Below are 22,773 nucleotides of genomic sequence, written 5' to 3' on the forward strand. Positions count from 1 at the left end.
ATGAAAAACTTGCAGGAATGCACTGCTATTCTGAGTAAGACAATCATAGAATGTTAGCATGTGAAAATAAATTGCATTTATTCATAGCTGGTGTCTCTGAGACCCCAAACATAAGTAATGTAACATTTCTCATAAGATCAGGAAACATCAGGTAGAATATGGTGGTTAAAATAACTGCACCTAACAGACTGTAGGACAGTTGTGTAGGATTCTCATATGATTAGAAAAGGACTCTTCTTGGTCACTCTTTTGTCCTGGTTTACATTCTTATCCATGTTGTTTCTCCCCCTATTGTGACTATTTAACACCATAACTGTGGGTACTGTGTTACCTTTGCTTTGGACAGGCCATTGAAAGGCAATGAGTGGCCGGATGCAGTTCATGCCCTCTCTTGCTTGTGCCTGGCATCAGGCCGGGAGATGTGCAGCAGATGAAAGTGTCCAAGTGCAGCTGTGAATGCTATCATCCCAGCCATCTGCAGACAGAACGCTGCATGCTGGGGATAGAGAGGAGACAGCAGCTCAATGCTATCAATGGGGCCATCAGCCAATGGCAGCAAACAAGAGAGGCAGCCCTGCACACGCTCAGTGGTGGCTAATTGAGTGTGACCGTGGGGACATGAGGCATTGTGCCGCACAGGTGAGCTAATACTACCTCCCACGCAGGGTAATGCAAAGACAATGCTCACACGTATGGGCGCACACACTGCGTGAACACAAGACACAAAACAGTGTACCTCTAGTGCCTTAAACATTCAGTGGTACAGTGAGAGTCCATAAAATTTTTTATTTAAATGTAATACTGTTTTTTGCATTACAAATAATATTATCAATGTAAAAATTGTAGTGAAAAGTTAAACTGAAAAATTAACATGAATTTCTTAGTATTTGGTACGTCCCTCTTTTGCTTTAATGACAGCATGAGCTCGAGCTGGCATAGACTCCTAAATTTTGTGTAAAACCCAATGATCCATGTTATCACAGCATGATATGAAAATGTTCCAAAGAGAATCTTGCGTGTTTCAAGGGAAACAGGAAAATCTGGCCTTTCCCACAAAGATTTTAACATGGCCAGTATCACTAATTTGCAGATTCTAAAATATTTCTTGTTCATTGACTTTTTATTCATAATGGGGCAGATTCACTAAATGGTTGCGCCACTTTTGCGTGTGGTAGTTCAGTGCAAAAACCTGCATCATATTCACTTACCAGCCACAGACTAGTTTAAGCAGGTGCAATCAGTGCTGAAATTGTGCTGCATCTTGAGTATTTAAATTAAGTTCTTGTCATTCCTTTCCATGCAAATATGCCTTCTTTCTATGTAAATTAGGCTCATTATACTGTAGATTGTGCTTCACTCACAGAAATTGCCTTGCACAATTTAAATCGTGCTATTACTGCAGGCAGTAAAATACATTTTATTTGAAAGAGATATCTGTGTATGTTTTCTATCATATTAACAGTAATTCATCAAATAATGATTAAAATATGGAGAAGAGCGTATGGAGAATAACCTGACATATATCATATCTAGATGGGCAGTCATCAGAGATGATTCAGGTGTCTTGGTCACATATTGCAGTGTTGCTGTTAATTTCCTCCAGAGTGTGTGAGATCACATCTTGTGGAGTTTTGTGTTCCTTGCCTTTGGCTTGCTCACTGGGGGTGTAAAGACAATGGGAATTGCATGCTGGCTAAGCTGGTCTTTTTGGCAGGGATGTAGCTTAGACTTGGAGGGGAAAGTTAATACTAACTGGACTGACTGCCTTAATGACTGACATTTAGCCATTAACTACTTCAGGGTCAGAAATCAGTGGCATTTCTCAAACATACTTGCCTTTGAGCAGACTAGCACCACTTACTCGTTAATCACCACTTAAGGGGAGGAGAGAAAAGGAGGGAGAGATAGTGTGAGAAAATGTTACATACTGATTAACAAATGGCATAGATATTTACTGATGTAGAAAAATGATAACAGCAGTTTGAGCTCAATACTTATTATGGCTGTACCCTTTATATAAAAGTACTGTGGCAATTCTATGGTGCAGTGAAAGTAACAGATGGTAATTCTGTGGTATGTTTTGATTAGCTTATTTAGGTACCATGGGAAAACATGGGACTGAAGTCTTTTTCAAAGAACACTATGGTATTACCATCATAGTAGTGTCCAAAAAACTTTTGGTTTTACCATGGTTCTCCACAGTATATTGGTAATACCATGGTACTTTTCTGTAAGGGACTGAAATGGTAAATTCTGTCATCATTTACTCACCTTCATTTTGTTCCAGACCCGAATGACTTTCTTTCTTCCATGGAACACAAAAGATGTTAAGGACTGACATCCTCAGTCTCCATTCATTTCCACTGTATGCAGAAAGAATGCAATGACAGTTAATGGGGACTGAAGCTGTTAGTCCCTAACATTCTGCCTAACATATCATTTTGTGTTCCATTTAACCTTGTGCGACCCTGCAGCCTCATCATGAACTTGCTATTTTTGATTCACTATATGCAACGCATAATTTAAATTCATTTAAACTCATTGCATACTGTTCAAGACATTCTAAGGAGTCATTTAAGGGTTAAACTTCTGACGCATGGAGTCACATGACCAAACACCATGGCGTTGATTTCCATGAACTGCTTCTATGTGTGCAGCGCCAACAAAAATGCCTCTGGTAAGAAACCTCTTCAATTTTTCACTGAAACCTGTTTGGATGTAAAGAGTAGCATCTCTAGTTTCGTTTGATATGCTGCTTTAAATATTTTGTTCATTTTTCGCTCTTTGGCGCGCTGATAAACATGAAGTACTCAGATGAGTGCTGTGGAGTGGTTTTCTGACATACACTGCCATTCAAAAGTTTGGGGTCACTTGAGTGAAATGTTTCTCATGATCTTAAAAACTTTTTGATCTGAAGGCGTTTGCTTAAATGTTTGAAATTAGTTTTGTAGACAGAAATATAATTGTGCCAACATATTAATTTATTTCATTACAAAACTAAAATTTTATATAAAAAAAATAAAATAAAGTTAAATGGATGACTTGGACCGAATAATAAAAAAAAAAAGCAGCTAATAAGTGCCCAGTATTGATGGGAACTCCTTCAATGCTGTTTAAAAAGCATCCTATGGTGATACCTCAAGAAGCTGTTTGAGAAAATGTCGAGTACATTTCTGCAAAGTCTATGCAAAGGATGGCTACATTGAAGATGCTAAAATATAACATAGTTTTGATTTCTTTTTCTTTTTTTTTTAGTCACAACACAGTTCCTACAGTCCCATTTCTGTTCTTGCATAGTTTTGATGACTTTACTATTATCCTTAAATGTGAAAAATAATAACAATAAAGAATGAGTAAGTGACCCTAAACTTTTGACCGGTAGTGTACGTCCATATTAAGAATAAATGTATTCATCCAAAAGCTGAACATTTTTACTTTCAGAGGCTTTATATGGAGTTAGGATGAAAATAAGGTGCATTTCAAACTGTTCTGAGACCAGTGCAGACAGACAGCACAATGGAGGTTAAGTCATTCACCGAATAGGGAGCAAGGGATCAAGGATGCATTCTATAGCTTTCCTATGCACAGAGTTGGGGAGTAACGGAACACATGTAACGGGAATACGTATTTAAAATACAAAATATAAGTAACTGTATTCCACTACAGTTACAATTTAAATATTTGGTAATTAGAATACAGTTACATTCAAAAAGTATTTTGATTACTGAAGAGATTACTTTGCATTTTATTGTGTCATTTGTTTCATTTAATATTTAGTCCTTTCAGATGGAAAACATTTAAACATATAAATGATGCGATCCAAAGTGCATTTGAACAGCGGTGAAACACTTTCTTATGATGTGTTACATTCATATGAGCAGACAGAGAAGTAAGTTTGAAGTAAGTTTGGAGCAGAAGAAATAGAAATAAACCTTGTGTAAATTGTCAGCTTTATGCTAAGCTAAAATGCTATTTCTAGCCATTTTACATGCACATGTTACCAGGCACGATCTTATTTTTTTATCAAGAAAATTCACGTTGGATCATAATGTTTTTTTTTTCTAGTAAGACCTTTGATATTAGGGCAAAAATCATATTCTTGATCATAATTTTTTTATTGTTTTCCTGACAAAATATCTAAAAATCCTTAAAACAAGATCAATTTGATTATTCTTGTTTTAGAAACAACACTGCATAAGATATTTAGGTTTTTCAGAGAATGTATTTTTAACATGTGCATTTTACTGTATTGGCAGAGTTTTTATAGTCAAAACAAGTGAAAAAATCTACCAGTGCTGAAGAAGAAATCCAAAGTATTTAGAATATGTTACTGACCTTGAGTAATCTAACGGAATACATTACAAATTACATTTTACAGCATGTATTCTGTAATCTGTAGTGGAATACATTTCAAAAGTAACCCTCCCAACCCTGCCTATGCAGCTAAGTGCATTCACTACTAAAATCCAACCAAAAGTTTAGTTTCAGGCTGCAGATGATGTTTGGAGCACTCAACATGTTTGGCAGACATCGGACAATGATAATCAGTACATTTATTCAGTATTTTATAATTCAAAATTTTATTTTAAAATGATTGGCAGTGATTTGATGATGCTGGCCATTACTTTTATTATTATGAATTATGAATTATGTATTCATCTTTCTAGAAAATCAGCTGTAATATCTATAAGGTCTTAAAAACACAAATAACCAACACTCCTGGACACATAATAAATTATTTGATGAAAAAAATCTGACTTTGTATAGATTGGCATTTCTTAAAATTTCACAACATAGTCCCACTGTCCACATATGAGGACATATTTCACATATATCATTTTAGGAATTTTGCTTGTTAATTAGGTGCTACTAGTTACCAATCAAAAAATGAAATGGAAAATGCACACAGAAGTCATGCAGGGGGCCTCAGGAGGTTAAGAAAGTAAGTCATAAGTTTCATTATTTGGTTGAAACATCCCTTTTACTCCCATTCATTAAAACAGGGGTTTTCAGAGTCTTAAGACAGTAAGCACTTTGTACTTTTTGTAGCCTATATTTGTGATTATTTATGATAAACTCCATGTGGAAAACTGCACCTATCACAAAAACATGAGGACACATCAACCCGATATCATGCTGCACTCGTAATACATGTTGAGATTTTGTTCCACATATTTTTGGATTATCTACGTATGTGTCACCACATGGAGTTCTGGAAAAACCTTTTGCATTCTAAATAAACTTGTGCAGGTAAGTTTGTCACTGAGGTGGAAGTCAAGTCGGAAGAAGATGTAAGTGTCGCGACTCGCAACAGATGTTCTCAGTTATAAACAGTTATAGAATATTTTAAGTTGTAATTATTATTATTTCATTTATCTACAAAATACATTTTTTATTGTATCTTTTCATTATACTAGGTGAATTTATCATCATTCTCCATGCCTCCCCTGACACGCTCTGACCTTTAATAACATGAGGAGGCACAATGAGCACCAAGCCCATCATTATTTCCTATTTTTTACACAGACACCCCTGACCATCAATCACTAGGGCCCAGAGATTGTAAACGGCAGCATGTTGTTTGAGATGGCTATACATAGAGGAACTACAAAAAATCCACAGTAGTTGAGTCTTAGGTTGCTCTGCTCTGTCAGCTGTTAACCAGCGTACAGTGATTGAGTTGGCGGTAGAAGCATTTTATGTGACAGCTTGCTGATTTATATTGAATAATGTGTGTAAAGCTACATTAGCGTGGGAGTATGTGGTTACATGACAAGTGTATATGTGTGTGATACACATATATGAAGGAAGTTTAAAAAATGTTGTGTGGGTGTGTGAATGTAGTTTAAAGACAACTCCCTGAGTTGACAGCATACCTGGCACTTGACATGATAGAATCAGAGACTGCTCAATAGTTTAACAAGCTTTTTTACAGTAGGTATATTTACCTGTCATACGTGCTGTGCCTTAAAGGACGATACATCCTAACAGATCACATTCAGATCCAAAATAATCTTTTTGTCACGCCTGTCAATGAATGTTGTATTGAGAAATGTATCGTCCATAAATATTTCATACTGGGTATAAAACTGTATGTTATATTATTGCATTCAAATATACACTCACCTACCACTATTAGGTACACCTGTACACCTACTTATCAACAATCAGCCAATTGTGTGGCAGCAGTGCAAATCATGCACATCATCCATCAGAATGAGGAATAAATGTGATCTCAGTGATTTCGAGCATGGCATGATTTTTGGTGCCAGACGGGCTGGATTGAGTATTTTTGTAACTTCTGATCTCCTGGGATTTTCACGCACAACAGTCTCTAGAGTTTAGTCAGAATGGTGCCAAAAACAAAACAAATCCAGTGAGCAGCAGTTCTGCGGACGGAAACGCCTTGTTGATGAGAGAGGTCAATGGAGAATAGCTAGACCGGTTCAAGCTGATAACTCAGATAAATACTCTGTACAATTGTAGTGAGCAGAATAGCATCTCAGAATGCACAACATATCAAACTTTAAGGTCGATGGGGTACAACAGCAGAAGACCATGTTGGGTTCCACTTCAGCCAGAAAGCTGAGGCTGCAGTGGGCCTAACATCTGTGTACCTCAGCAGAAATCAAGAATCATCAGACCAGACTATGTTTTTCCAGTCTTTAACTGTCCAGCTTTGGTGAGCCTGTGCCCACTGCAGCCTCAGCTCCTGACCCGGATTTTATGCATTTACTGCTGTCACACGATTGGCTGATTAGATAATTGCATGAATATATAGGTGTAAAGGTCTTCCTAATAAAGTGGTCGGTGAGTTTATACAGTGGGGGCCAAAAATATTTTGACACTTCAGTCACACTTAAATATGCAGGAATGCCATTGCATTAGATACAAAATATAAAAACCAAGTGACATTTTCAAACAAATGGTGCTAGACAGAATTAACGTTTCTTTCTTCTTTTTCTGGCACCATTTTTGCAATTAGCATTTAGAACGCTCCTCTCATACACCGATCAGCCACAACATTAAAACCACCTGCCTAATATTGTGTAGGTCCCCCTCGTGCTGCCAAATCAGCACCAACCCACATCTCTTTTCACAATTGTGGTGATTCTTCTCACCACAATTGTACAGAGCGGTTATCTGAGTTACTGTAGACTTTGTTAGTTCGAAACAGTCTGGCCATTCTCTGTTGACCTCTCTCATCAACTAGGCATTTCTGTCCACAGAACTGCTGCTCACTGGATGTTTTTTGTTTTTGGCACCATTCAATTTTTTCAAAAAGTCAATTCATTTTTATTTTTCACAACACACATCGTTTCAAAGCAGCTTTACAGAAAATCATGCTTTAACAGAAAATGAAACTGTAATATCTATCAAGTCAGAGTCATCATTGTGTAGTTTGATTAAATATGAAAGTAAAATGTGTATAAAAATAAATAATTAAATAATTAAATAATAATTATATTTAGAAACCCAGTGAGCAAGCTGAAGGCAACTGGTGCCTAATTATGAGCTAATAGATAAATTAGATGTATGCCTGGCTAAATAGATGAGTATTTAGTCTCGACTTAAACTGAGTGAGTGTGTCTGCATCCCGAACAGTGTTAGGGAGACTATTCCATAGTTTTTGAGCCGTATAGGATTCCAATAGGAAAAGGATCTACCTCCTTTTGTTGATTTTGATATTCTAGGAACTATTAACAGGCTAGAATTTTGCCCTGTAAAATTGTGATGATAAGAATAGCATCACAGAATGCTATTCTGAGATGCGGGTTGGCGCAGTTTTGGTGGCACGATGGGGACCTACACAAAATTAGGCAGGTAGTTTTAATGTTGTGGCTGATCGGTATATTCTAGCCAGTCTCTCTGTAAATGGCACCTGTCACCAAAATATTGAGACCTGTCATAATTTTGTTCTTCAAATGTTTTAGTGGTTAAAAAAAAGGTGCTGTATGTTTCATTACAGCAATTAGGGGAAAAACTTGGGCAGGGGTCAAACTATTGTTCTTAAGTTGTGATTTAAACCATTACATATTGCAATTCCTTAAAAAAGTTATTGGCCATCTCTCAAATTGTTTTTTACTCAGGCCAAAACCAATTTTTACCTGGATTTGGTGCTTGGAAAGTGTTCATTTTAAAGTAGTTCCTGATCACATTCCTCTAACACAATTGTATTTCCCAGGTGTTATTAGTAACCATAAATGGATTTCAAAATATGTGTCCACTCAGGGTGTCACACACTAGTTTTTGGTATAAGGTTACTTTTTGCATGGCAAATCTTTACAAGTCTCTGCTTTGGCTGCGAAGGAACATATTAAGTTTAATATCAGGCTGGAGAAGACGCACTCTGATGGATAAAAGAATGACAGCCATCAGTCAGGCTTTAATAAAGTAAACAATAAAGGGACAATCAGTGACGGGGAGATGAGCTGCTCAGTCACGTCTGGTACTGTGGTTAATGTCTGAAGGGAGTCCAGCACTTGCCAATGTCACGTCTGAATGGGTCAATCATTCATGGATGATGTGTCACTGCATAAGGAGGATATTAGAGGGAGAGTATGGAAATGGATTGAGAGAATTACACACAGGACATGTTAATGGACAGCCAATTTTTTTTATATAAGCTTTGCTTTGTCCATAGCTTTGCTTGTTTGCAGGTTTATATGTGTGTGTTGATGAGGACGAAGCCAAAATCAGGGAGCTGCATGTTGATCTTGCCGTAGAGACAATGACTAAAACAGTGGCGGAAACTGTTAAATTTATTAGCTTAACATGAGAATTCTCTCTATCTCAAAGAACTGCCAAGCTTTTTTGTGTTAGTTTGTTCATGTTGAGTATGTGAGGTCTTGTAAAGTTTCTTTGAATCAATAATCAGTACTTATATAGTCAATATCATTAACACGGAAATGTCTAGAAAGTACTAAGTTCTGAAGTGTGATAAATTTTGCAGCTTTGTCCTCATAAGAGTGCCCGACTGTCAGAAAGCATCAGTTCTGGATGGGGCAGAGGCGTTTCACCCCGGGACCCCCTCGGGCAAGCCTGCTCCACACACCTGTCACTATGCCCTTGCCGCCTTTGGGCATGAGAGAGGAGGCTGTGATGGCATCTTAGTGGAATCTTGTGAAATGCATTCCTCTATGTGTTCCAATCACATATTCTGTAATCTTATCGATCTAACTTGATTGAACTTCATAAATGCAAATGCCAGAGATCTGCTTACAAATAAAGAAAAGACAATTTAATTGATTATGTTTTCTTTGGGGTCAGTGTTAATTGCTGTCTGCTCATGTGATAAAACCAAAAAAATGCAAACAATACTTAAAGCTGAAGAATGTAGGCCTGTTTTTGCGGTACTAGCGGCAACCAACAAAATTGCAAAAACATTTAAAAAATGTTGTTTGTTAACAATATAATGATTGTTCACAAACAAGTATTCCAAACACTCCTACAGCCCCGTCTCTATAGGCTAACTAGTTACATTTAGCTCAAGCTAGCTTAAAAGCTAGCAAAGTCGGTAAATTAAACCATATTCGGACGAAATTTGTTTTATATTGGGAGGTGGGGTCATGTAATTATTACATTTTATAAAAATGTCCTGAAAAAATAAGCCAAGGTACAGGTAGTCCTGTGCGAATTGACATGCTGGTAAAACAAAACAGTGAATCTGCACTGTTCAGCCTGTGAGCCCTTTAACTTTTGTTGTTTCTCAAGTTCTCCAAGTATCAGAAGTAGATGTTGGTCAGACACCAGAAAATGAAAAAATGCACTTCACTGCTTCAGATAACACTGGGTATTGTGTAAGGCCACATAAAATTACATAACGTGAATGGATTGTAAGAGTGTAATATTGGAGTACAGGCTCGCTAATGTCACTAGTTCTGTTGTATTTTGCCAGATATTCCAATCAAATTCTTTTAATAATCCAAGATACAGTATATGCTCATGTTTAATATTTCCTGCATAATTAATCAGCACAGCTAAATAGCTTTGTCATCAGGGGCCGATTGCACAAGCTATACGTACGTTACAACTTAGCCTAGTTGTGGCGTAAATGGGCACTAAGTCACAATTTACACACTACAAAATATTTGAGCATTGCACCATTAAACTTAGGTAGGACGTAACCCTATGTATAAACTAAATATTTACGGCAGACCAAGAGTAACGGATGGAATAAAAAAGCAGACTGATATTTTATGACATCAATGAGCATGTTTTGCGTGACAGGCTTCGATCCTTTTGACATACAGTATGATGTTGACACTTTTATATTTACGAGAGAGAGAAAAAACGTACTTGTAAGCAGCTCTTCAGCATGAAACAGTTCAAATGGTGCAGTTTTCATGGTGCGTCGCCCGGTGTCAAGTTTCAACACATTCAAAATAGACATAGGATATTAAAATGAATAAATGTCTATTTTTCCAGCCTGTTGTATTAGTATTTATTTATCACCCCTTATTTATTTTAAATACAGTTTCTATATATTGTTATTTACACAAGGCAAATATACTATTTATCAAATCTACTTTTATTATGTATTGTATTTTATTAAGAATATAATTTTTTACAGCTGACAGTTACATGAGGAAACAAGGTTTGAACATCAACCGTAACAAGATAAAATTGAAGTTCACAGCATTTTAACACTTTTGTGTACAAATTTGAAGGCTGTTTATTGGATCAATACAGGTAAACGTCATATTATGTGACTATGCATTACTTTACGGAGAGCTTATGACCTGCTAGTTAAGTCTTGCCTTAAGAACAGGTGGTGCAACCAAATTAAGCACTGACTTAGTTACAAACTAACTAGTAGTTACTAAGCCCTTAGTGTGATCTTTACATCCTAACTTACGTGAGAACTTACACACAGCTTGTGCAACCCTACCCAGATCACTGTTTTACTTAGAAATGCTTAAAAATGTATACAACAAGAGGTACAAAAGCTTTTTTACTGTTCTAACAATAAACAATTTCCAATATTTATAATTTCCAATATCTCAGAAGTCAAAGTCTGCTGGTTTCAAAGCATTTTGGATGGTTTCCCTCATCATGTAGTCTACAGGTAAGTGCTGCTTTCACAACGGTCACGTCCATTTATGGCGTTTTTTCCGCATTAACGTGAGAATGAGAAAGAATAAAAATTTAATATTTAAACATTTTTATTACATGTTCTTAGGAGTGCCAACCCTAAGAATAATAATTTAATATTTAAAATTTTTTGTGGCTATTATTATTTCTGGATTGTGCATTTGAAATCACAGAGTTTTTACAAATTGTGTTACTAATGAATTATAAATAAACCATCAGTTTTTTTATATTGGTGTTGTCATGCTCATTACCGATACGCCGATGGTTTTAATTTAGTCAATAATTGGCCGATAAATATATCGGCAGCTGATACATCGGTGCATCCCTAGCCATAACTGTTAATAAGTAAAGTGTAGATGGATGAAGCATGAAGGGTTGATATTGTGGTATTTCACTCATGTTATGCATTCAAAAATGTTTTAAAGTTGATCAAAATATGTAATTTTCATATTAATCTGCTCTGTTTGAATGTAGTCTGATATCGCAAATATGAAGCAATGCTTCATAGTCTGAGGATATGTCTAGCTTTGAGGATATGTTTTGTATGGACTAACCATTAGGCATGTCATAAAATATTGATATATCGATTATTGTTCGGCACGTTATTTTATCGATGTATTTTTGAGGCATCGATGTATTAAAATTAGCCGACATTTAAATTAGATGCCTAATGTCAGTTGGTGTAATAGCGTTGGGAGACCACAAGAGGGTGATATAACATTTACTGAAGCAGATCACAAGGCACTGGTATCACAACAAAGGATGGGTATTTTAGAGCTCCATGCACAGAATGCATACACACAAAAGTTACTGAGGTTTTTCTACTTTTTCAAGAATGAAAGTGACCGGGTTTGCAGGTTAATGTATTAAACTGATTTAACTGCGCAAATTGAATGATTGGAAATTATTATAAAATTTCTCTTTATGTATCTTTGAAGAGGTTTCATTTAAGCTGTCAAACCACAAAAAGACATACTTGTAACTGAAAATACATTGCATAGCTTATATGAAAGATAAATGTTTACAATATATCATCCAGTGATGGCTAGAGTAAATAATCTTTGTTCTTTTGATAATGATCTGGGTCGAATTGAATGGAAACCTATGCGTGTTGCGCTCTGTGGCATTGCAGATTTTTAAGCGGCCTTGAGAGATGGCGAGCCTACTACTCTACCTTCATAGAAAATTATTTTTTCTAATTTTAGAACCCACCATGCCATCTGCCAGACATGTCTGGTGTGCAACCCCTTAAAAATACCCTGCCGCTCACACTTTACCAAAGCTGTGTTGAGAAATATATTTGAAAACACGAAGACTATTGTGCAACGAGCAGCCTATTTATATCTGAAAAAATCCCGATATATATCGATATTCATCCGGAAAATCTTCTGATTATCGATACGTGAAAAATGCATTGACCCCAAGCCTACTAACCATACTTATAAGTTTTCATAATTTTTTTTAAGCATTTGGCTAAACATTTTTTCAATTAATGAGCAAAAACCAAAGTGTTTTTAAATTATTCCTGCTTTCCCCTACTTCACCTACTTCTATATGCATCATTCCAAAAGACCTAAAGATGTACAGTAACATGCTGAAACAAAGTATTTCCCGCTGCTTCAAACAGTGGTTTTGGCAATAGATGTATTCCAAATTACTGGGAAACTGCTGATTCTGTAGAAGTTTGAAGGTTATCCCATCACCTGAAGAGCTGTAGATGAAGAGGGGATAATGCTGGATACCTCTGCCTTTTTCCTCTCAGACAGTGTGTGTGAGACTGTCTAATGTGTGAGCTGGTGTTTTTGTTCAGGTTTTTGATGGATGAAATCATTACATTTCCTCTCATGTTTTTTTCATGTTACTGAGGAGATTAGTTATTCTGGGATTACGAGGAATGTGGCATATAATACATTTTTAATTGCAGCAGCTGTTTGGCCTGTTATATTAAATATTGTGCTTGACGGGTATACTGATTAAATCAGACAAATCAAACCCACTGCAACCCTTGTTGTTCTTTTTACCACAAACAGATTTTTGCCACACGTACCTGACCCCCACCAATGTGTCTCCTATGTGGACTCCATAAACTAATCACATCTAAATATCTGTCTTAGTCAACAAGATATCCTACCAGGTTGCTTTATCTGAGGTCAAATATATATCTTGAAATGTAACTTCAAATCATAATTTGGAAAATACAGAAAAAAGTATCCTTGTGTTTCTCAAAAGCCATTTAGATTTTTGCTGTCAAGCTAATTAGGGGCACCAATCAAACAGAGTCAGTTTTGGTTTTCATGCTCAGTTGAGATAATTGAATGTTTGTTCATGAGAGCTGATTGGGTTGTGCTCATGTGAATGTTGTTGTTTGGTGCATTAGTGTGGACGTATGACACTCTGATACGGGCCAGTGACAGATGCCCTGCTTTAGCCTGATCTCCCACGGGATGTCATCATGACAGCTCACATTTCCTCTCATCCTCAATCTCTCACTCAAATGATTAGCAGGGGCTCTGTTGAGTTCTTCAGCACTTCTGTGTTCTCTGAGAACTTGTTGTCCTACTGTTGTCATGTTTGAGGAAAGACATTCATGCTTAAACATGAAAGTCAACAACTGACATTCTGAGAACTTTGAAAGAACAGATGGGTTGGCAAATATTTGCTCTAGGTTCTTAATTTGAGATATGAATTGAGGATTATATTATTTTAGCTTTTTGGAAAATTGGATTCTGATTTGTCAACTGCACTTCACTTCAGTGGTCAAATATTTCTGAATAATAACTTTTGTCCATTGCAACACTGTATAACTGACCATGTAATGAGTGTCCTAAAGGTCTACTATTTCTTGTAGATTTTTGAAGTGTGTATCTGTGAACACTTTTTCAGCTGATATTGCCCACAATCCCTTGCTTGACTGATGATCAACTGCAACAGGATGATTGACAGGTTGGTGGACGGTGACAGGATGCACACAGGGGATGCATGTAACAATGTGACTAATGGTTTCAAGCCACGATATAGTATATAGTAGATGATATAGTATGTCCCAATACTTGCACACTTTTTTGTCACACTAAAAAGACATTTTTCCATCACAAAAAGTGTCAACACTTTAAGGGCATAGGATAAGTAGGTGAATTGGGATGCAGCAAATGTTTCCTGCTGTGCTAATGTGCTGTCTCTTAGGGGGCTTTCACACTGGGCACGTTTGCTGTGGTCCAATTCCGAGTGCGATTGTTCCCGGTAACCCCCGCAGCGTTGGTCTGGTTTCACACTCACTTGATTTATCGAACCCCGGTCCATTTGTGTTCATCTTACATCATCACAAACACACATGGAGAACACAACGCGACTCATCATACTTTTTGTTTTTTTGTTATTTTGGTGCCATTATGCACAGCAGAGTGAACGACAACTGCGTATATGTGCGCTTCATGGCGTAACTCATCTATTGAAACCAGACTCCTTCAATTTTGCGCTTAACAATGCAAAAACATCTGCATTCTTGTGAGTTTTCTTTAACTGCTCCTGTATGTTCTCTTCTCCCCATATCTGAATGAGGCACCTCACCTCTTCTGTGTTCCACAACATTCCCTTGCCACTCAGGCCCTCGTGTGTTGTCGAAACTAATGATGCTGTCATCGGCTAAAACGCATGCACAGGTTACTTTACTTCCTGAATGAGTGTGCATCCAAGTCCGAGTTGCTTTCACATTCACGCGAATCGCGCTACAGTTCCATTGCAACTGAACTCAGACCACCTCCTACAGGTAGTCTCTGTTTCAAACTAAACTGCCAGTGTGAAAGCACCCTTATATCACTCTGTGGTCTCTAAGGATGCACTGGCAGTTTAATTCGAAACAGAGCACGGTTCGCATGAAAAATTGGTAATGTGAAAGCTGTCATGCAGACCGGGGAGTGTACCACGGTACCAAACCCGAGACTACCTGTAGGAGGTGGTCTGAGTTCAGTTGCAATGGAACTGTAGTGCGATTCACGTGAATGTGAAAGCAACTCGGACTTGGATGTGCACTCGTTCAGGAAGTAAAGTAATCTGCACATGCGTTTTTCATTCCTGAAATTCCCAAAAAAGTAATGACACCACAATGACATACAAGAACAATCAACACTATAAATACTGTCTGTCTGTCTGTCTATCTCTCTGTCTATCTATCTTATAAATATTATATATAAATACTATTATAGATTATAAATATAGGGTATAATAGGAGATGACAGTGGCGATAACTTCACCTTGGACACGAGCGTAAGCGTGCAGTGTAAACAAAGATGCAAATGAATTCCTTGCAATCAGCTGTCTCCTCAAAAAACGCCCTTTGCGAGCAGCAGCAAGCCGCCTTCCCCTGGACGTCTGATGATTTACGCCATGAAGCTCACATATACACAGTTATCGTTCACTCTGCTGTGCATAATGGCACCAAAATAACAATAAAACAAAAAGTATGATGAGTCGTGTTGTGTTCTCCATGCGTGTTTGTGATGACGTAAGATGAACGCAAATGTACCGGGATTCGATAGAATCAAGTGAGTGTGAAACCAGAAAAACGCTGCGGGGGGCACCGGGAACAATCGCACTCGGAATTGGACCGCAGCAAACGTGCCCAGTGTTCACACTTGGCAGGTTTGGTTCGACTAAAATGAACTCTGGTGCGATTGCTCTGTTAGTGCAGTTCATTTGAACAAGTGTGAACGCTGGACAACATGGACCAAAGATGTCTAAACAGACCAAAAACAGGAAGTAATTTGCCTAATACTGACCTCAATCATACCTGGTTCTTCTCATCATAGGAGCTATGTTGCCCATTACAGTTCGGTACAGGCATCGGAACCGCCGTCAACCGTCCTTGCAGCATATCTTCGTTTGTGTGTGCAATGGAGGAATTCCTGCCGCTGTTTTGACTCCTTTACACATTTTATTAGCTCTTCGTTTGTTCTCCGCTGGTAAAAATACCACCATATATACATATATAAATCCAACAAGCGCATTTAGCCCAGCAGCCAGCATTGTTTTGGATGTTCGGCAAGTTCCATCGCAAAATATACATCATAAAAGCTGTCCAATCAGGTTGGGACTTTTTCCTGATGCCTTTTGTTTCATATCTTTAGGTTCGGTGTTAAAAATGCCAGTGTGAACGCTAAGCGAACCAGGACTAAATGTATCATTTTCTTTTTTGGTCCGGACCAAGAGGACCAAGAGAACTGAACTAACTTGGTGGAAACAAACTTGGGTTCGGCCCAAGCAATCGAACCAAGTGTGAAAGCACCCTTAAGTAAGCTCCGCTTTGCGGTCCTGATCACACTGTCATGGTTTATTTTGCAATTGCAAATTCAAAGTAGCAAGAAACTATCAGTCCAAATAAATTGTACTAAAGAACTGTACAAAAACTACTTTGTATTAACCAATAGGTGAACATGACTCACAGATAAATTAAAGTGCACAAAAGAAGGAAAACACAAACGTTTTAGTTCCTTAGGTCTGTCTTCGGTGCTTCAAATGAATATGGTCAAAACATGGACTGAGATTAAAAATCAGCCCTGGACCTACAGCCTAGAGAGAGCAATTTAAGAGAAAACTGGCTCATTTAACTTGACTCTCCCTAAATTGTTCAGACAACATTGGTGAAATCAGTTGCGGTCCTGGTACCCCATGCACAGGGCAGTGGTGACAGCAACATAGAAATATGGAATTATGGTAGACACAGATGCTTGCAAACTCTCACTGATTAGATACTGTAGCCAACATTGTAAATGTTTTAAATTGTCCATTTTAAAATAGCATTGTCATGATTACATTCATTTGAAATATTTTTTTCTAAAAGGACATTTTATTGCCAGAGTATTAATATAATACTATATTTTAACTTCTATAACCTTTCATTTCCTCTGGCATAGATTCACTCTTGCAATTAACATGAATGTATAAACAAGGTGTAGGATCTCTTGCGTGGTAAAGCTGTCTCTCCCAGTTCGGATGCGAACAGCGGTGGCGGGTGGAATGAGAATAGACAAGTGACGGTCATGAATCAATGGAGAAATCATTTGAGATATTAAACTACCCTCCCCATTGCTCAAATTTGCAGGACTGACGATATCTGAACTTTTTTTTTTTTTTTTACTTGTACATCACTTGTATATAAACTTTTTACAGCTGTGGGTCCACAAGTCGACCGGCCCACCAGGAAAATTCCCGGAGGTCCCAATGGCCATTCCATCCCTGGTCAAAACCAATTATTTATACATGTTAGAAAACTTTTTCATTTTCAATCAATAATTAAATTACTAATATTTTTATTTATTTTTTTGCCACAGAATACATTTATATCTGTTTATATATTTATAAATGTTTCTGAAAGATTATGTGTGCAATCTGTGTGTGTATCTGATGTAGAGAGAGAACACAATATAAAAAGCAAAAACGTTTGAAAAGGAAGGAGAAACTCTGGGTATTAGTGTGTTTATCAGTGTGTGTATTAATGTGCAGGAGTGAGATTTAAGGGGGTGGGTATGAGCTTGCCAACGGGAGACCACAGGTGTGTGTTTGCGCTTTACACCACTGAATTCTGGGTAATTACAGGCATTGGTGCACCTGCGTCCCGTGCCGCCCCCTCTCTCACCTCTAATGGCCCCTAATCACGCTGCCATCAGGCCCTAATACCCCAGCAGCAGTGCCCTGGCAGCTGCCCCCTCTCCCTTGGCAGAGAACTGTCAATCTCTGTTCATCTGTTCTCTGTCCATCATTAACCACACTGTGTCTAACAGCTCAGTTCACTACAAAATCTAAAAGATACTACATCAAAACTCCATAACTGTCCCAAGCTGAATAGAAAATAGATGCGTATTTGATGTCATGCAATTCTGGAGTGTTTCTAACCATTGTTTTTCAGGATGTTTTTGTCACTTAACCAGGAAATAGAGTCCCTGGCACAGTTTAAAAAGCATTAACAAGGGCTGATACAACAAACAGAATCAAACTATTTGTCAAAAAGGCCACACACAGATCTGCTCACAGACACACTGATGTAAACAGAAAGCAACACAGGGAAACCGCATACAGCCACGGCTTCACAATTCTCCATCAAACGCAGTGCTACATCTAAACCTTTCCCACCGAAACAATGATGCCTTTTATTGTGTCCGCAAAAAGCCCTTGGCCACATGGGCCCCTTGAGTTTCCTCACACGCACTTTTCTGTGGTTTGATAATTACAAACAGACAGCTCAGTGTTAGAAAGTTTGGGTGGTGCTTTGGTGGGCCAATATTTATTCAGGGGGGTGTGCTTCACTCATGCCCAAGTGATGCCCACTGACTCAGAGGCCCTGACCTGATTTCCAAATGTATATATCAAACCGAAGAGGTTACTGTTATCACACAACACAATATACAAATAATAATATGCAATGTACAGTATACAATACACACAATATAGAATACACAGAATACAAAAAAATATACATAAAATATACAGTAGGTTGTATTGTGCTGTATTGACATTCAGGCTGTCAGTTGATAGTCAGTTGCCAGTGTGTTGTTAAGAGAGAATATAATTTATGACGGTCAATGGCAAACATTGACAATTCCAAGATTAGTTCTTCCTCGAAAGCTCATATTATATCATCTTGAGACCTTATAAACATGTCTTTAGTCAGTTTTCCACCAGCAGGCTTAACGATGCTTTTTGCAGAATTGTGCCATTCCGTTCCTATTCGGGCTTGTTGCGTTTTTTTCCCACTGTGGTGCTGCAAAATCAGGATTAAAATGGACTGACTGAGCAAGTGACCAATCATGATTCGACACCCCTGCTGAAAAGACCAGATTGCTGGTCACCAGCTTATGTTGTGTTTTAGGTGCTTGGTCCCCAGCAAGGGTTGCTTGTGTGCTGGTGACCCTACCAGGCTTTTAAACTAGCTTAACCAGCTTCATAAGAAAGACCATGCTGGTGAAAATCATGGCAGGCTAGTCCACCAGCTAGACCAGCACCAAACCAGCACTAACTTGTATAAACAAGCCAAGGCCATCATTGGAATTGCATGCTGGTTAAGCTGGTCTTTGTAGCAGGGACATCACTTCAGGCGTTCAACCAGCACTATTCTCTTTTCTGAGTGTGATTATATAACCGTGTTGAGAATTCCAGGCTGGGAACGGTTTGTAGTCATACCATATTTAAAAGTATTCAAGTGGAAATGCTTTTAGAACTGTTACTCACCGTGCTCAGAACAGTTCGGCCCGATGGTGTTAGTGTGCCTTTTGTTTCCCGGTGCCCTTAATCCCTGAATTTGAGTAAAGCCAGCCAATCAGATTAGAGCTTGTGTGCATTATGCATCAGATGGTCTGTGAACGGACTTGGTGGGCGGTCTATAAGCATGCCATCTAAAGGCTGATTCATTAAAAACTGCACTGGAAGGCCCATTCACGATATCTGTATGTTTTCAGGGCTTGCTTCTCAGGCTTGCCTTCCTTTTCCCTGGACACTTGGCAGTGGGATACTGTAGATATTGTTGACTTTTGTATGACAAATTGCTTGCTATGTTCTTCATTTGTAAGTCGCTTTGGATAAAAGCATCTGCTAAATGACTAAATGTAAATGTAAAGATGTTTAAAAAAATTTCCCCTGGGTGATGTAGTGTTTTGATGACTCCTAACGTATGGGTTATCTGAAACTTCAATGCCACTTACAATGCCATACTTTTATCTCTTCTCTGGCAGTTGTATTCTGATCATTTGGCTTATCATTTGGTAGGAACGATATCTATACACTTACGGAACAATCACATCATACTGATATGTGAAAAATAGCACCACACAGATGGATGTTAAAATGTTTTAGACAGATTTGAGTTCACATCAGAGAGGAGGAGACAGAGAATGAACAAGCAGAGTGGGACCCAGTTTGCCAAAGCTATCAACTGGGACTAAAACTCATCAGAATCAATATGTGTACAAATACAAGGAATTTTTCTTGGTGACTGAAGCTTCCAGTGCACAAACAATACAGCAACAAGACAGAGATAATAATAATAAAAAAGCCAATAGAAAATATAAGTATCTATAGAAATAGTCAATAGCACGGAAATACTGCCAACACATCAGTTTCAACACACGAGGGGACCGGGTTTTACTACTCTCCCTTCCGGGATGGCTACAAATCCCTCCCCCGCCCACCATTTGGCAAATCGGACCACTCTTCCATTCTGCTTCTGCCCGCTTACAGGCAGAAACTGAAACAGGAAGCACCCACCCTCAGAACGATCCAGTGCTGGTCGGACCAATCAGACTCTATGCTACAAGACTGTTTTGATCACACGGCCCGGGAGATGTTCCGGTCCGCCTCTGATGACGACATCGAGGTTTACGCTGATAGCGTAATGTGTTTCATCAAAAAGTGCATGGAGAACGTAGTTCCGACCAGAACAATATGGATCTATCTGAACCAGAAGCCATGGATAAATAGCGATGTTCACGCGGCACTTAATGTGCAGACCTCCTCTTTCAATTCCGGGAACGCGGAGGAGCATAAACAAGCCATTCAGCAAAACGCCAGTACAGGAGCAAGATTGAAGGACAGTTTAACACCACCAACTCTAGAAGCATGTGGCAGGGAATTAACATCATCATGGACTTTAAAGGGAATAAAAACTGAACACCGCTATCTCTCTCCTGGATGAGCTAAATACTTTTTATGCTCGTTTTGAGGGAAATAACACTGCCCTCATGGAGAGAGCTCTCGCGGCCAAAGCTACAGAGATTAGTTCACTCTCCGGCTCTGTAGAGGATGTAACCCGATCCTTCCTACGTGTGAATATCCGCAAAGCCGCGGGTCCAGATGGCATTCCGGGCCGCATCATCAGAGCATGCGCGAACCAGCTGGCTGGTGTTTTTACAGACATTTTCAACCTTTCCCTCTCTTTGTCTGTAGTCCCCACATGCTTTAAAACATCCACCATTGTGCCTGTTCCAAAGCAATCAAAAATAACTTGATTAAATGACTGGCGTCCTGTTGCTCTAACCTCCATCATCAGCAAATGCTTTGAGAGACTAATCAGAGATTACATCTGCTCTGTACTGCCTCTCTCTCTTGACCCATTGCAGTTTGCTTACCACAACAACCGCTCCACTGATGATGCCATTGCATCTACAATACACACTGCTCTCTCCCACCTGGAAAAAAAGAACACTTATGTGAGAATGTTGTTTGTAGACTATGACTATTCAACACCATAGTGCCCTCCAAGCTAGATGAGAAACTCCGGGCTCTGGGCTTAAACAGCTCGCTGTGCAGCTGGATCCTGGACTTCCTGTCAAGCAGATGCCAGGTGGTTAGAATAGGCAGCAACATCTCATCACTGACCCTCAACACTGGAGCCCCACAGGGCTGTGTTCTCAGCCCACTCCTGTATTCCCTGTACACACATGTCTGTATGGCATCACATAGCTCCAGTGCCATCATTAAGTTTGCTGATGACACGACGGTGGTAGGTCTGATCACTGACAATGATGAAACAGCCTACAGAGAGGAGGTGCACACCCTGACACACTGGTGTCAGGATCACAACCTCTCCCTCAACGTCAGTAAGACAAAGGAGCTTGTGGTGGACTTCAGAAGAAAAGACAGAGAACACAGCCCCATCACCACCAATGGAGCACCAGTGGAGAGAGTCAGCAGCTTCAAGTTCCTGGGTGTTCACATCACTGAGGAACTCACATGGTCCATCCACACTGAAGTCGTTGTGAAGAAGGCTCATCAGCGCCTCTTCTTCCTGAGATGGCTGAGGAAGTTTGGAATGAACCGCCACATCCTCACACGGTTCTACACCTGCATTGTAGAGAGCATCCTGACTGGCTGCATCTCCGCCTGGTACGGCAATAGCACAGCCCACAACCGCAAAGCACTGCAAAGGGTGGTGCGAACTGCCAGACACATCATCGGAGGTGAGCTTCCCTCCCTCCAGGAAATATATACAAGGCGGTGTGAAAAAAGCTCGGAGGATCATCAGGGACTCCAGCCACCCGAGCCATGGGCTGTTCTCACTGCTACCATCAGGTAGGCGATATCGCAGCATCAGGACCCGCACCAGCCGACTCCATGATAGCTTCTTCCCCCAAGCAATCAGACTTTTGAACTCTTGATCTCTCACGATCAATATACATCAGCACTGCACTTTTATTAATCTCACACTGGACTGTCATAAATTATATTCTCTCTTAACAACACACTGGCAACTGACTATCAACTGACAGCCTGAATGTCAATACAGCACGATACAACCTACTGTATATTTAATAAAAATTTTTTGTATACTGTGTATTCTTTATTGTGTGTATGTGTATTCTATATTGTGTGTATTGTATACTGTACATTGTATATTATTATTTGTATATTGTGTTGTATGTAATTATGTGCATATTAGATATGTAAATTGTGTTGTGTAAATCTGAAGTTTATTGTAAATTGGTATATGTCTTATCTCTGTTATGACTGCTATGTTGCTCGGAATTGCACCCAAGACTTTCACCCACTGTTGCACTTGTGTATATGGTTGAGTGACAATAAAGTGATTTGATTAATTTGAAATACACAATAAGACAACATATATATATATATATATATATATATATATATATATATATATATATATATATATATATATATATATACCTATGTACA

The sequence above is a fragment of the Myxocyprinus asiaticus genome, chromosome 10 (assembly GCF_019703515.2).
Source record: "Myxocyprinus asiaticus isolate MX2 ecotype Aquarium Trade chromosome 10, UBuf_Myxa_2, whole genome shotgun sequence".
NCBI classification, from domain to species: Eukaryota; Metazoa; Chordata; class Actinopteri; order Cypriniformes; family Catostomidae; genus Myxocyprinus; species Myxocyprinus asiaticus.